Raw genomic sequence first — 12,672 nt, 5'->3', positions numbered from 1 at the left:
ATATATAAAAAAAAATAATAAGCACAACATAAAAAGTAAAAATGTACATAAATAAAAAGATAAGTAAAGAATTAATATAAAAAAAAAATAAGAAGAATATAAAAAAACATAAAAAGTAAACATTAAAATAAAGAAAAAATAAGTAAATAAAGGGAAAATAGAGAAAAAAAATAGGCAATATAAAAAAAGTAAAAAATAAATAAAAATAAGTAAAGAGTAAATATATATATAAAAATAAACATAAAAAAGTAAAAATTAAAATAAATATGTAAATACAAAGGCAAGTAAATAATTAATCTAGAAAAATAAACACAACATAAAAAATAAAAAAAATAAAATTAATTAATTAAAAAATAAGTAAAGGGAAAATAGAAAAAGAAAATAGAGAAAAAATAGAGGAAACCCCCCCCCCCCCCCCCAAGTCCTTTTTACAGCCCCATTATGCAGATATTGGGATTTCACGTACGAGTTCCATCTGACATTTTAATGTTTGCTCGATAGAAGAAACAAGAAATCTCCTTTGCCCCCAAAATATGATGGAACTGATACAAACACTGACCAAATACGGATGAAAATCACCAATCGCCAATCAAAACTTTTGTAACATGTGAAAAGTTTGCTAGAAGTGCAGTAACTTTGAAGACCCCAAATCCAGGACCCTTCACAGGATTGAAAAGGGGAAAAAAAGTGAAAAGTAAAAGTAAGTAAGGAGGCACCTAAGGCCCAATTCACACCCCCCTTTAACCCCTTGTGAGCAGGAGAATGTCAGCTTTGTTGCAGCCACTTCCTGTCTGCCAGTTCCTGAGTGCAGCCCACCCCTCCTGTGTGAGAGCCCAGGACCCCCGCTCATTGGCTGCAAAGTGCACAGGGCGTGGCCAGCTCAGAACTTCAGCACTTCTTCCACCCTGTGCAGTAGCAGCAGCAGCCTGAGCCCCCAGGAGCCCAGCACCACTGCAGGCAGAGGTAGGGGGGATACATGGCTGCACTGCTTCCTTCCTGGGGTCTGGGTAGGAATAGGGGGGCACTGAGCGCACAGGGGCGAGATCTGTGGGGCTGAACTTCGCACGTTGGGTGATTGGGGTTGGGTCGGGCTCCAGCCATGACTTATGGGAAGGGACATGGGGCAGATGGGCACCCACTGTGGCTGGAAATTGTCACCTAGGTCCCTCCTGTGTGCTTAGACCCCACTATGGGGCACCAGGAGGTATATTAATGGCGGGGGGTCATTTATTGGGGTTGTGCAGGTGACAGCGGCGCCGTCAGGTGGTCCTGCAGGTACAGGTTGGGGGTAAAGGGGCATTGTGCTATGTGCGTCAGTGCACAGAAGTATCAATAGGGCTGGACGCGGAGTATTGGGTGGCGCCCACCTGGCGAGCACAACTATAATCTGGCACTTGCTTCTCCTGAATGCCTATTGCTGGGCCTTGTAGTTCCACCACTGCCTGATACGTAGGGGGGCCTCAGTCCCGCCACAGCCTCATGTATAGGGGGCCTCACAGTCCCGCCACAGCCTCATGTATAGGGGGGGCCTCGCAGTCCTGCCACAGCCTCATGTATAGGGGGGGCCTCGCAGTTGCGCCACAGCCTGATCCAGTATATGGGAATATATTAAGGAGTTGCACTATAAGCAATTGCAAGGGTTAATGCCGCTGCATGAATTACTTCCAAGTTGCTCCCTCTGTAGCTAAAATCCGTGCTCCGCCGCGGATTTCATCCCACTTTATATGTAATGTTGGGCAATCGCTCGTAGTGCAATCCCCTGATGGTCCCCTGAGCTGCTTTCGGTCGTCATTTGCACAATTTCCTCCATTTTTGGACCGTCTCTGATTCAAAACTTTCCCATTCGGGGATTTTTACTTTTCTGCAACAATCCGGCAACTAAAATATTTTTTGGGGAGTGTGAATTTTCCGGTTAGACCGGTTCCCTGAGCCTCTCCTGGGCCGTCATTAACCCTTTGGGCTGCGCTGCATCGCACGGTGGGGACGGGTTGGGACTCGATGTAGATTCCTGACTTGTAGGGTGAAGCCTTGGAGTCGTTTCTTCCAATCACGGATTCTGCGTTTTTCTAATTGTAAGATCTTCTTGCTGTCAGTGAATGGAAACCTCCTTTACTTCTCACGGCTGATGTTTTGCTACAATTGTATCCTGTCTTCCCAATCCTCTTAGCCTGGAATCTGCACTGATGCATTGTAACAAACTACCAGCACAGGAGTGAGATCCTGCGATGTGTTGAGCCCACACGTCCTGGTTCATGAACAGAACTCAAGAGCCGCAGTAAAGACTGACACAGACGAGGCTCTGAACCAGAGAGGACGTGATCATTGGGGCTGTGGGTGGTGCCCCCTGTAAGATGCGCCATGGCGGCCGTTAGGGATCGTCCACATCTGGACAGGTCGGAAACTGCTTCAGAGAAGATGAGTTTGGGGGACTGATCCAGGATTGATCTTATTTTCTGCAGTGTAAAAGCAGTGTGTGAGGTTTGTTCTCAGGTCACTAATGTCTCTGAAGTCGCACTGTTGAATGGGGTATCCAGGATTTGCATCACTGTGTGATACAGTACCTAGCAGAGCGCCATCTACGTCCATGTGGCCGAATAGGGTACTGCAGCTCTGCACAGTGGAGTGGGTGCTGGCTGGCTCCCTTTTACTATGAGGGCACTGGTGCTGTGAGGGGGGCTGGCTGGCTCCCTTTTGCTGTGAGGGTGCTGGCTCCCTTGTGGAGTGGCGCTGTGAGGGGTGCTGGATGCGTCACTTGTGGAGGGACAATGGTGCTGTGAGGGGGCTGGTTGGCTCTCTAGTGGAGTTGCACTGTGAGGGGGTGCTGCCTGGCTCCCTTTTGGGGACACTGCTGTGGGGGGGGGCTGGCTCCCCTGTGAAGGGGCACTGGCGCTGTGAGGGATGATGGCTCCCTTGTGAGGGAGCACTGTGGCGCTGTGAGGGTGCTGGCTGGCTCCCTTGTGGAGGGGCACTGGCGCTGTGAGGGGGCTGGCTCCCTTTTGCTGTGAGGGGTGCTGGCTGGCTCCCTTTGGGGCACTGTGATGCTGTATGGGGTGCTGGCTGGCTCTATTGTGGGGGGCACTGTGATGCTGTGAGGGGGGCTGGCTGGCTCCCTTTTTGCTGTGAGGGGGGCTGGCTGGCTCCCTTTTGCTGTGAGGGGGGCTGGCTGGCTCCCTTTTTGCTGTGAGGGGGGCTGGCTGGCTCCCTTTTTGCTGTGAGGGGGGGCTGGCTGGCTCCCTTTTTGCTGTGAGGGGGGCTGGCTGGCTCCCTTTTTGCTGTGAGGGGGGGCTGGCTGGCTCCCTTTTTGCTGTGAGGGGGGCTGGCTGGCTCCCTTTTTGCTGTGAGGGGGGCTGGCTGGCTCCCTTTTTGCTGTGAGGGGGGCTGGCTGGCTCCCTTTTTGCTGTGAGGGGGGCTGGCTGGCTCCCTTTTTGCTGTGAGGGGGGCTGGCTGGCTCCCTTTTTGCTGTGAGGGGGGCTGGCTGGCTCCCTTTTTGCTGTGAGGGGGGCTGGCTGGCTCACTTTTGCTGTGAGGGGGGCTGGCTGGCTCACTTTTGCTGTGAGGGGGGCTGGCTGGCTCACTTTTGCTGTGAGGGGGGCTGGCTGGCTCACTTTTGCTGTGAGGGGGGCTGGCTGGCTCACTTTTGCTGTGAGGGGGGCTGGCTGGCTCACTTTTGCTGTGAGGAGGGGGGCTGGCTGGCTCACTTTTGCTGTGAGGGGGGCGGGCTGGCTGGCTCACTTTTGCTGTGAGGGGGGCGGGCTGGCTGGCTCACTTTTGCTGTGAGGGGGGCTGGCTGGCTGGCTCACTTTTGCTGTGAGGGGGGCTGGCTGGCTGGCTGGCTCACTTTTGCTGTGAGGGGGGCTGGCTGGCTCCCTTTTTGCTGTGAGGGGGGCTGGCTGGCTGGCTCCCTTTTTGCTGTGAGGGGGGCTGGCTGGCTGGCTCACTTTTTGCTGTGAGGGGGGCTGGCTGGCTCTGGGGGAGCTCTGTTGAGTCTACATACAGTTTCCTTATTTCCATGTCCCCTTTAGTATAATCTCCGGTTTCCACGAGTTCTGATTTCTTAGCACCAGTTGTCTTCCGATCCGTGTGACTCCCATCTACGTTCATGTATTGCTGCGCTCACAGGACGTGGGGTCTGCTATACAGGAGAATACCTCTCCATACAACACAGACTTGCTTTAGTTCCCTTCTACGTATCTCATTGAAACTAATGCCTGCCGCCTTCGTATTTTAATGTCGCACATTTCCAGCTCGGAGTCGCCCCAGAGACCCTGACATCGGCCCCCCTTATGACGCTTCTGGAATATTATCGGGCCTGTGGGGTACGGTGTAGGTGCGTGATTAGATGAAGTGATGAATGGACATTCCTGAAGTTTCTGGAAGATGGTCTGACAAGTCTGTAGACGCTGGAGAAGTCCGGATCTGTGAAGGTGTCCTCACCCTCCTTACAAGGAGATATATCGGAATCTGTCTCTTTGAGCTCCCGGTGACTTATTCTTTTTTGAATTCTCGAGGAGACTTTTATCCGTCATTCCTCATTGGCGCCTGATGCTTTGCTTTGTACGGTGGCTGAAAAGTAGGAAATGTTGTATTGTAGGATTGTGGAGAACCGGTTGTCCGCTCTGTGGTGGTCCGCTCTGTGGTGGTCCACCAGCAAATGGCAGCATGAAGGTATCTCTCAACTCGGTCTCCATTGGTGAGGAGAACTGTTCCACATACCTGTCCTCCGGTTACAGGTGGTTTTGCTGCTCGGGCCTCATTCCCTTTTGAACGGTTTGTCTCAAGTTTGGACATTCTCCACACCTGCTGGATATCTGACCAATGGACCACCACCACCAATGCTGAGAACCGGGGTTGTGAATGGGGTGGTGGTCAATCAAGCACACTGAGATATAACCCTACTGATGAGTGGTGGTGGCTTGGTGGCCAAAGATGGTGGCACCTCCAGCCAACCTTGCTTCATCGTAGCTTCCATATCTGGGGACACATTTTGAGGGCCAGATACTATAATAACTTCACCTGTTTTCTTCTGTACGGTGGATAAAATATCCAGGTTCTTTCCTCTACCCTCAGTTTTCTCAGGTGGGGGTTGTCCTCACCGTTGTTGTCTTTCAGTTACTATGAGGAAGTATCTTGACTTGTTGAAAGGAATTTGCCCAACAGAACACTCCCCGGTAACCTTTATCTCGAGGATGAGGAACAACTTGTCGTTGTGCCTATGGAATGACCTGGTGCCATAAACCCGTGAATGTGTCACCATCACGGCCTTAGTGAGTCAATGACTGACCTCTCCGAGGCGGATATGGACGCCTCAATTCCTAACCTTCGGTGGTAGAGAAAGGGCCTATGTACTAGTAGCATCACCTGTAAGCTACGGAGGTCTACAGTACGTATGTCCATGCGCCCGGCCTTGCTTCTCTTACGGTCAGCTACCTATTTACCCAATTTAACCCAGCGTACATCTCTGATTTCTTCACTTAAGTCCTTTTAGGCCTGGCTCAGGCATCCATGAGTGGCCTGAGTATTCAGGAAGGTGTTACACCTTTGTACCATGTGCTTTTGTAGGAGTTGGCCTCCTCTTTCCCTCCTTACTAATTATTCTCCCTGACGCTCTCTACTCCTTTCCAGCGTCTTACTGATACTCTCCTAAACTCAGTCCATTTATTCCAGGCGCTATTGCTCTCACAACTCGTACCCTATTTTATACTAATCTTATTAAATATTGTTGCTTCAACTCTTTGCTGTTCCTGTGGTTAACTGCGTCCCTGCTGAAAGATATCGGATTGTCTGCATCTCTGCTGTTCCTGTGTTACTGCCCTCCAGCTGCATCTACTGTTTCCAGCTGCACTTGCCTATCTGTGGTCCTCGCTGATACAGCAGAAATGGACAATATATATGTATGATCTCCTCCGGTCCGTGCTGCTCACCCTGGCCTATATCTTGGAGACTTCACCCACCTGATGAGCCCATCGCTCTATGTACAAGGTCCCACAGGAAGCTTTGGTTCCTAATGGCGTATAGTGACAAGGGGCATATACCGTATCTGGTCAGTACGTAAACATATCGCACCTTCCTACAATAAAGATCTTTTAGAATGCTCCAACAAATTTTCATCAACAAACCTAAAAATGTCCTTCGTTCATCCAAATTGTCTTTTCAGAGAGAGAGAGAAGATTAGAACTCTATTGCCACCTATAGGAAGCGACTTAGGTCATCCAGTCGCTGGATTGTTGTAGGTTCCCGAGCGTCTATATCACCAGTGCCCCTGTCCTATCTGCTGGAAAAATGCTTAAACTAATCTTTACATATAGAATTGGGCTACAAAGAGTCAAATTACTGTGTAAACTGTCACAATACTGATCCTGAGTTACATCCTGTATTATACCCCAGAGCTGCACTCACTATTCTGCTGGTGCAGTCACTGAGTACATACATTACTGATCCTGAGTTACCTCCTGTATTATACCCCAGAGCTGCACTCACTATTCTGCTGGTGCAGTCACTGTATACATACATTACATTACTGATCCTGAGTTACATCCTGTATTATACTCCAGAGCTGCACTCACTACTCTGCTGGTGCAGTCACTGTATACATACATTACATTACTGATCCTGAGTTACATCCTGTATTATACCCCAGAGCTGCACTCACTATTCTGCTGGTGCAGTCACTGTATACATACATTACATTACTGATCCTGAGTTACATCCTGTATTATACCCCAGAGCTGCACTCACTATTCTGCTGGTGCAGTCACTGTATACATACATTACTGATCCTGAGTTACCTCCTGTATTATACCCCAGAGCTGCGCTCACTGTATTTGTTGCTATTTGTGGACCATTCTCTCCTGATTCTCGGTCCTGTACTTTCTTACACCTTTGGCAGCCTGGACATGTTTCTCATGTTGTGGATCGTTGTTTTGGTTCTCTCCCGCTATAGCAGCTCCTGTGCCAGAAATTCTTTTGTTCTCCCTCCGTAATAATTTTATTTATTTATTTTTTTTACTAACCAACAATTGATAAAACACATGTGAGCGTCCGTGTCGGGGTCCTTAGTAATACGGCGAGTGCTGACGCCGGGGTCTGTGAATGTCGCAGGGTTCTTCCCTATTGGACTTTATTATGCAGCTTTTGGGGGCACTTGCTTATTTGTCAGTGACTAGACGTCGCAGTATTACTACAATGTGTGTGTTTTGTTTTTTTTACCACAACTTTTTACCATCACCTGACAAGATCTGTATCTTCTGGTCCTGTACTCTCCCTACTTTTTTTTTTTCTTATATTTACTTTATCTTGAATGGGCCTGACTTTATGTAATCTTATTCTTTTTTTTCTTTTTGAACTAAAACAAACAAGTCTGTGCAGATAACACAGGCAGTCTAATGTATAGCTTTTAATCAACACATGGATCGCGGGCTGTAATCCATGTCCTGCAGAGTTTAATTAAAGTGATTCCTCATATAAACTCATCCTGATCCTGAAACGCGTTTCAGGATCAGGATGAGTTTATATGAGGAATACAAACTATGAGGAATACAAAAGAGCCGGGTCCTCCTGACCCCCATATTGATGGAAAATGGGAGAATAAAGACTGACATACACCCCCCCCCCCCCCCAAAAAAAAAAAAATAAATAAAAAATTCTAAGACGTCTCGATCTGCTGTAGTCTCATTGTGACTTTGTATAGAGTCTGCGAGTTGGAGCAGGTTTTTATGAAACAGGAGAATGACGGAGAGTGTGACGCAACCGACCCGATGACTAATGCGCCGCCTTTTTGCATTTGATTCATATACCAGTTCGGAGGATAAATGTAACAGCGCCTCCAGTGGCTATATCTACTATATGCTTGTCTAAGGGTCACTTCCGTCTTTTTGTCTGTCCTTCTGTCTGTCACGGATATTCAATGGTCGCGGCCTCTGTCTGTCATGGAAATCCAAGTCGCTGATTGGTCTCGCCAGCTACCTGTCATGGCTGCCGCGACCAATCAGCAACGGCCACAGTCCGGTTAGTCCCTCCCTACTCCCCACAGTCAGTGCCCGGCGCCCGCTCCATACTCCCCTCCGGTCACCGCTCACACAGGGTTAATGCCAGTGGTAACGGACTGCGTTATGCCGCGGGTAACTCACTCCGTTACCACCGCTATTAACCCTGTGTGACCAAGTTATTACTATTGATGCAGCCTATGCAGCATCAATAGTAAAAAGATCTAATGTTAAAAATAATGAAAAAAAAAAACTGCTATGCTCACCTTCCGTAGTCCGACGATGCAATTGCGCCTGCCGCCAGCTGCTATATACTGCGTGGCCTGTGTTATATACTATTTGGGCTGTGTTATATACTGCATGGGCTGTGTTATATAGTACGCGGCTGTGTTATATACTGCGTGGCCACTGTTATATATTGCGTGGCCTGTATTAATGCATCGGGTTTTCTACAATATGTATGTATATAGCAGCCACATAGTATATAGCACAGACCACGTAGTATTTGTCTGCTATATACTACGTGGCTTGTGCTATATACTATGTGGCTACTATATACATACATATTCTAGAATACCCGATGCTTTAGAATCGGGCCACCATCTGGTTAATATATATATATTAATATATATATATGTTTGTTTTTTTACCACTGATAGTATTAAATGCTGTAAGTGCTACTTTGCACCTTTTATGCCAATGTAGTCTTTTAAGAAAACTCCAGCATAAGAATGGAAAACTTTTTTTCTACCCCAAACCTCACCCACATTGTTATACTTTTTTTCCACCACCATTTCTGACTGTAGAAATCCTCTGCCCTCTCTCTCTACGCTGATCTCTGGGGCCGACCATTGGGGCGTCATCGGCCCGGATGCTTTCACCATTCTTTTTCAAAACTTTAGAAAAGCCATTCCATTATTTAGGCGATATATGATACCCCATAAAGGGGGTAAACATGGACACAACTACCAGGGTAGCCGATAAAGTAGCCATTGTAGTCCGTAGGGTCCAACCTAACCCGGGGGTGAGGGCTATTAATTTATATAATTTTGTCATTCGGCTCCATATTCCCGCCTCTGATGGGTGTAAAGCTGGTCTTTCAGCTATTGCACTACTACCTGACGTGACTATTTTTCGCTTGCCTCTTTGTCGCTCGTGTTGTTTGTTTGTACATATTTGGATTTTTTTTCTTTTTTCTTCTGGATTTTTTTTTTTTCATGGAAATGTTCCTATTTTATCATCTCCAGCTCAGAACGTGATCCGCTCCGTTCTGAGATTCATTTAACCTAATTATTCATCGGAACAATGCCGGCGTCTGTAACGCTCTCCCCCCCTCCGCCTCGTAAAACGTGACGCCGTCTATTATTGTCGTTCCCCCGGACAGACAGATATTGGAATTCCTGGCACAGCGTCATGTGGGCATCCTCCATGTACAGCGTCGGCCGTGCCGGCGTCCGGCTGATGACTCTCCTGTGCTCTACAACAATAAGGCTCAACCCATCCTCCCCCCCCCCACCCTAGCCCTCGCCCAAACAATGGGCGTCCTTGGCAAACTTAGATGGTTTGGAAATCCTTTTATTTCCTACAGATCGGGTCACATATTTTAGAGCTGGTTCACCCCCCAGGAAGGTGCAGGGTTCAGCCTTGTTTGGCCTCCATTGCAGGTAGGGACTGGTTTGGGAGACCGAGCAGCGCTCCCAAAAATGGTGCCTTCTTCTTGGCCATAATAGGATGGGCCCGACGTGTTCCCAAGTTATCAGGAATGGAGAGGCTCTTTGCGTTTTTTTTGGAGCTCCGACAGTAATGCGCAGAGCAAGTCACACATTCTCTGTGATGGACTTTACCATATCAATTTAGGAATTTTTTTTTATTTTTTTTAATATATTTTTATTTTGGATAATTTTACGTCTTTAAGAAGTTTGGTAATTGTGCCGTTCTCGTCATGTGTACAGACAGTGTCATCGGTCTCAGGAGTAATGCCTCCACTTGGCAGCTCGCCGTGGCATCTGCTAACCGGTACCGGAGCCCGGACGAGAGACGTCTACGTGTTTTATCCAAATAAATCATTGTGAGCCTCGGAGAAAGGCGCCGGTGAAACATGACAATTAATGGGAGCCGTGATACAGCCGCAAAAATTATGTGAACCCTCCCGTCTTTCTGTTTACCTTACATGACATTATCCTACACGGAAAGGCGCCACTTGCTTAAAGGGGCGTCTGAGACTACAAACAGTCTGCTTTCTCCCAGCGCCGCGCTTGTCCGTACGCTGTGTGGTGGCGGCACATTTTTAAGGGCAGGCTCCATGGTGGAAATTGAGACTTGGCCAATATGGCGCTATCGATGACTTGCACTTGCCCAAATTGGACACCATTGTGCTACTTAAAGGAATTTTTTTTTGGGGGGGGAGGTTGGGGGACGCCTATGAAAGTGGAATTCATGGTTGTCTCCCACAGTAGTGGTTACCACTCATTATCTTGTTGGAAAGTCTTAACATGGCTCTTGGGGTCCATCGACCGATTTGAGAAGTTCGTTCTGCGGGCACATCACCTCCTCTTAAGTTCTTTCAATTTGGCTAAAAGGAGGGACAACTTTAGTCAAAAAAAAAAATAACAATTCCAATTTCTAAAAATCATCCTTGGCAGACACTTTCTTGGTGACCCATTTTATTTTTTTTCAGGGTCAACGGTTTTAAGAATAAGCTAAAACAAGAGACCTGACCATGGGTCCTGAAAAAAATGAAGATATTGGTCCTTAGGATCTGGTTCCTGTTTTTTTTTTATTTTCATATTTTAAGTTGTGTCTTTATGAAGACCTTTCCTTCCTAATCCTTCCTTATTACCAACCCATAGGACATGGCCTGTGTTAATATTTGGTGGCCCTCCTAACACGATGAATCTGTTTGCATTACTTTTTCGTTACTGGCGGAACAAAGGTGGAACGTAATCTTGGAGCATCCTTCCAAAGGACTAAGGGGGGGGGGGGGTGATTCTTGAAGCTCAAGCTATGGTAAAGAATGTCCATCTAATGAAGAATTTGTCACCATGGTCTGGATGATGTTGGGGCTATCTGTTTGAAGATGAGGACTCCTATCTTTTGGTGGAGGTACCTTTTTTTTTTTTTTTTTTTTGGGGGGGTTCCACTCTATCTTCCACAAACGTTGCAAGAAGGCTTGGATGGTCTTCATATTGGTCGATGTTCTTATCAAATTATCCAGAAGGTCCAGATCATTCAATTCTAGACCACCAGTTGGTATCTAACATCTATATAGGCGGCCATGTTCCACAAGCTTGAAAGTAAGGTGAGCACTCGGGATGTGATCTTCATCATCTGGAGAAACGTATCTGCTCGGTGTGATGTTCATGAAGATGATGGTGGTAGATCTTTCACTCCTAGAAGGTTCCTCGGTTCAGAATATTCAAGTTCAAAATATTTCTGAAGATATTGGGAACATCTATGCTCCAGATGGGCTTTGGTAGCTCTTTAAAGACCTTCCTAAATCTTAAGATTGAGTAGTCCGATGCCAAGACGTCAGCTTGTTCCGTATTTCAGAAGATGACCTCAATGGAGGAACTTGAGCCTGTTTGGCCGGCACAGATTGGATATTTGAAGCCTTATAACCTCCTCCTAACTTGATTAACTTCTTTTAATCTGAACATTTTGGTTTCCTTGAGGGCCAAATCCCCTTGTGAGTGTCTTGTGATCCTGGGATATTTACTTCTTTCTCCCCCTATGGCGGTGTTGTCTTCAGTCTGTTTTATGATTTTTTATTTTTTTTTATTTTTTTTTTTTATTTCTTGGAGTGGATACTGCTGAAATCTGGTTACTGGATGCCTTTTTTTTTCTTAAAGGGGCTTGTGTAGTCTCCTGATCTGTCTATTTAGTGAATACAAGTTTTCCCCCAACAAATGACAAGTCAGGAGCTTCTTTTCCTAGACATCTGTGTTGTGCGAATCCTCTGTTTATACCTCCAAGAAATTTTAAGAATAAAATGGCCACTGGGTGTTGTTACTTAGGAGGGTGTATGGCCATCTGGTGGTGTTACTTTGGGGCGTGTCCCTACATTCTCTGACATTGTCCAATCCGTGTTGTCCACTTCCTTAAATGGTAAGGACACGCCCTTTTACTCCCAGTTGGAAGGAAATCTCCCAAGTCTGTGGTTTGTGTCAGTAGACCTGATGGGAGACACTGTCGGAAATAAATTACATCATGAGTGCAAGTATCTGTCCTGGGTGACTCTAAATACTGATGATCCTCACTTGGAATGTCCCTTTTAAGCGAATGTTAAAGCGATAGTGCGCCACCTAGAGGGCAGTTTCTTATTATTTTAGGGGTCATTAATATTAAATATTCTCTGTGGTGGAGGATAAGGGTCCCCTAATGCTTTATCCCTTTGGACATCACTTGATTGCATTAATGGTCTGCTCTGGAGGACTCGACGCGACTGCATGACATAGTCACCCATTCATTTACATTAGCATCGTGTAATACCACACATCACCAGCAGTGGCCACCGCAGGGAAAATGTGCATCTTTCCCTGATGATCATGATTGATCGCCGGGGATCAGTTCTTTCCAACAATTACCCTTTTCCCTTTTTAAGTTAACAGCTGTAGATTTGACACTATGATCATGAAACAGAAGGCCCTGGATGAACAGTATATATGCATATACACTGTATATAGTACGTAGG

General features: G+C 46.8%; 1 protein-coding gene across 1 annotated transcript in view; it reads left to right on the top strand.

Annotated features, from left to right (window-relative positions):
• The first annotated feature begins 830 nt into the window (after positions 1-830).
• The window catches only part of LOC138645412 (rho GDP-dissociation inhibitor 2-like), a 31,655-nt gene continuing 19,813 nt past the window's right edge, over positions 831-12,672 (top strand). Inside the window, exon 1 of the mRNA XM_069734722.1 lies at positions 831-963. The gene's annotated coding sequence lies outside the window, so the exon portion shown is untranslated. The remainder of the gene's footprint in view (positions 964-12,672) is intronic.

This window comes from Ranitomeya imitator, chromosome 7, assembly GCF_032444005.1.
Source record: "Ranitomeya imitator isolate aRanImi1 chromosome 7, aRanImi1.pri, whole genome shotgun sequence".
Classification (NCBI taxonomy): domain Eukaryota; kingdom Metazoa; phylum Chordata; class Amphibia; order Anura; family Dendrobatidae; genus Ranitomeya; species Ranitomeya imitator.
Note: the sequence above shows the minus strand (reverse complement) of the source record. Positions and strands in the feature narration are given on the sequence as shown.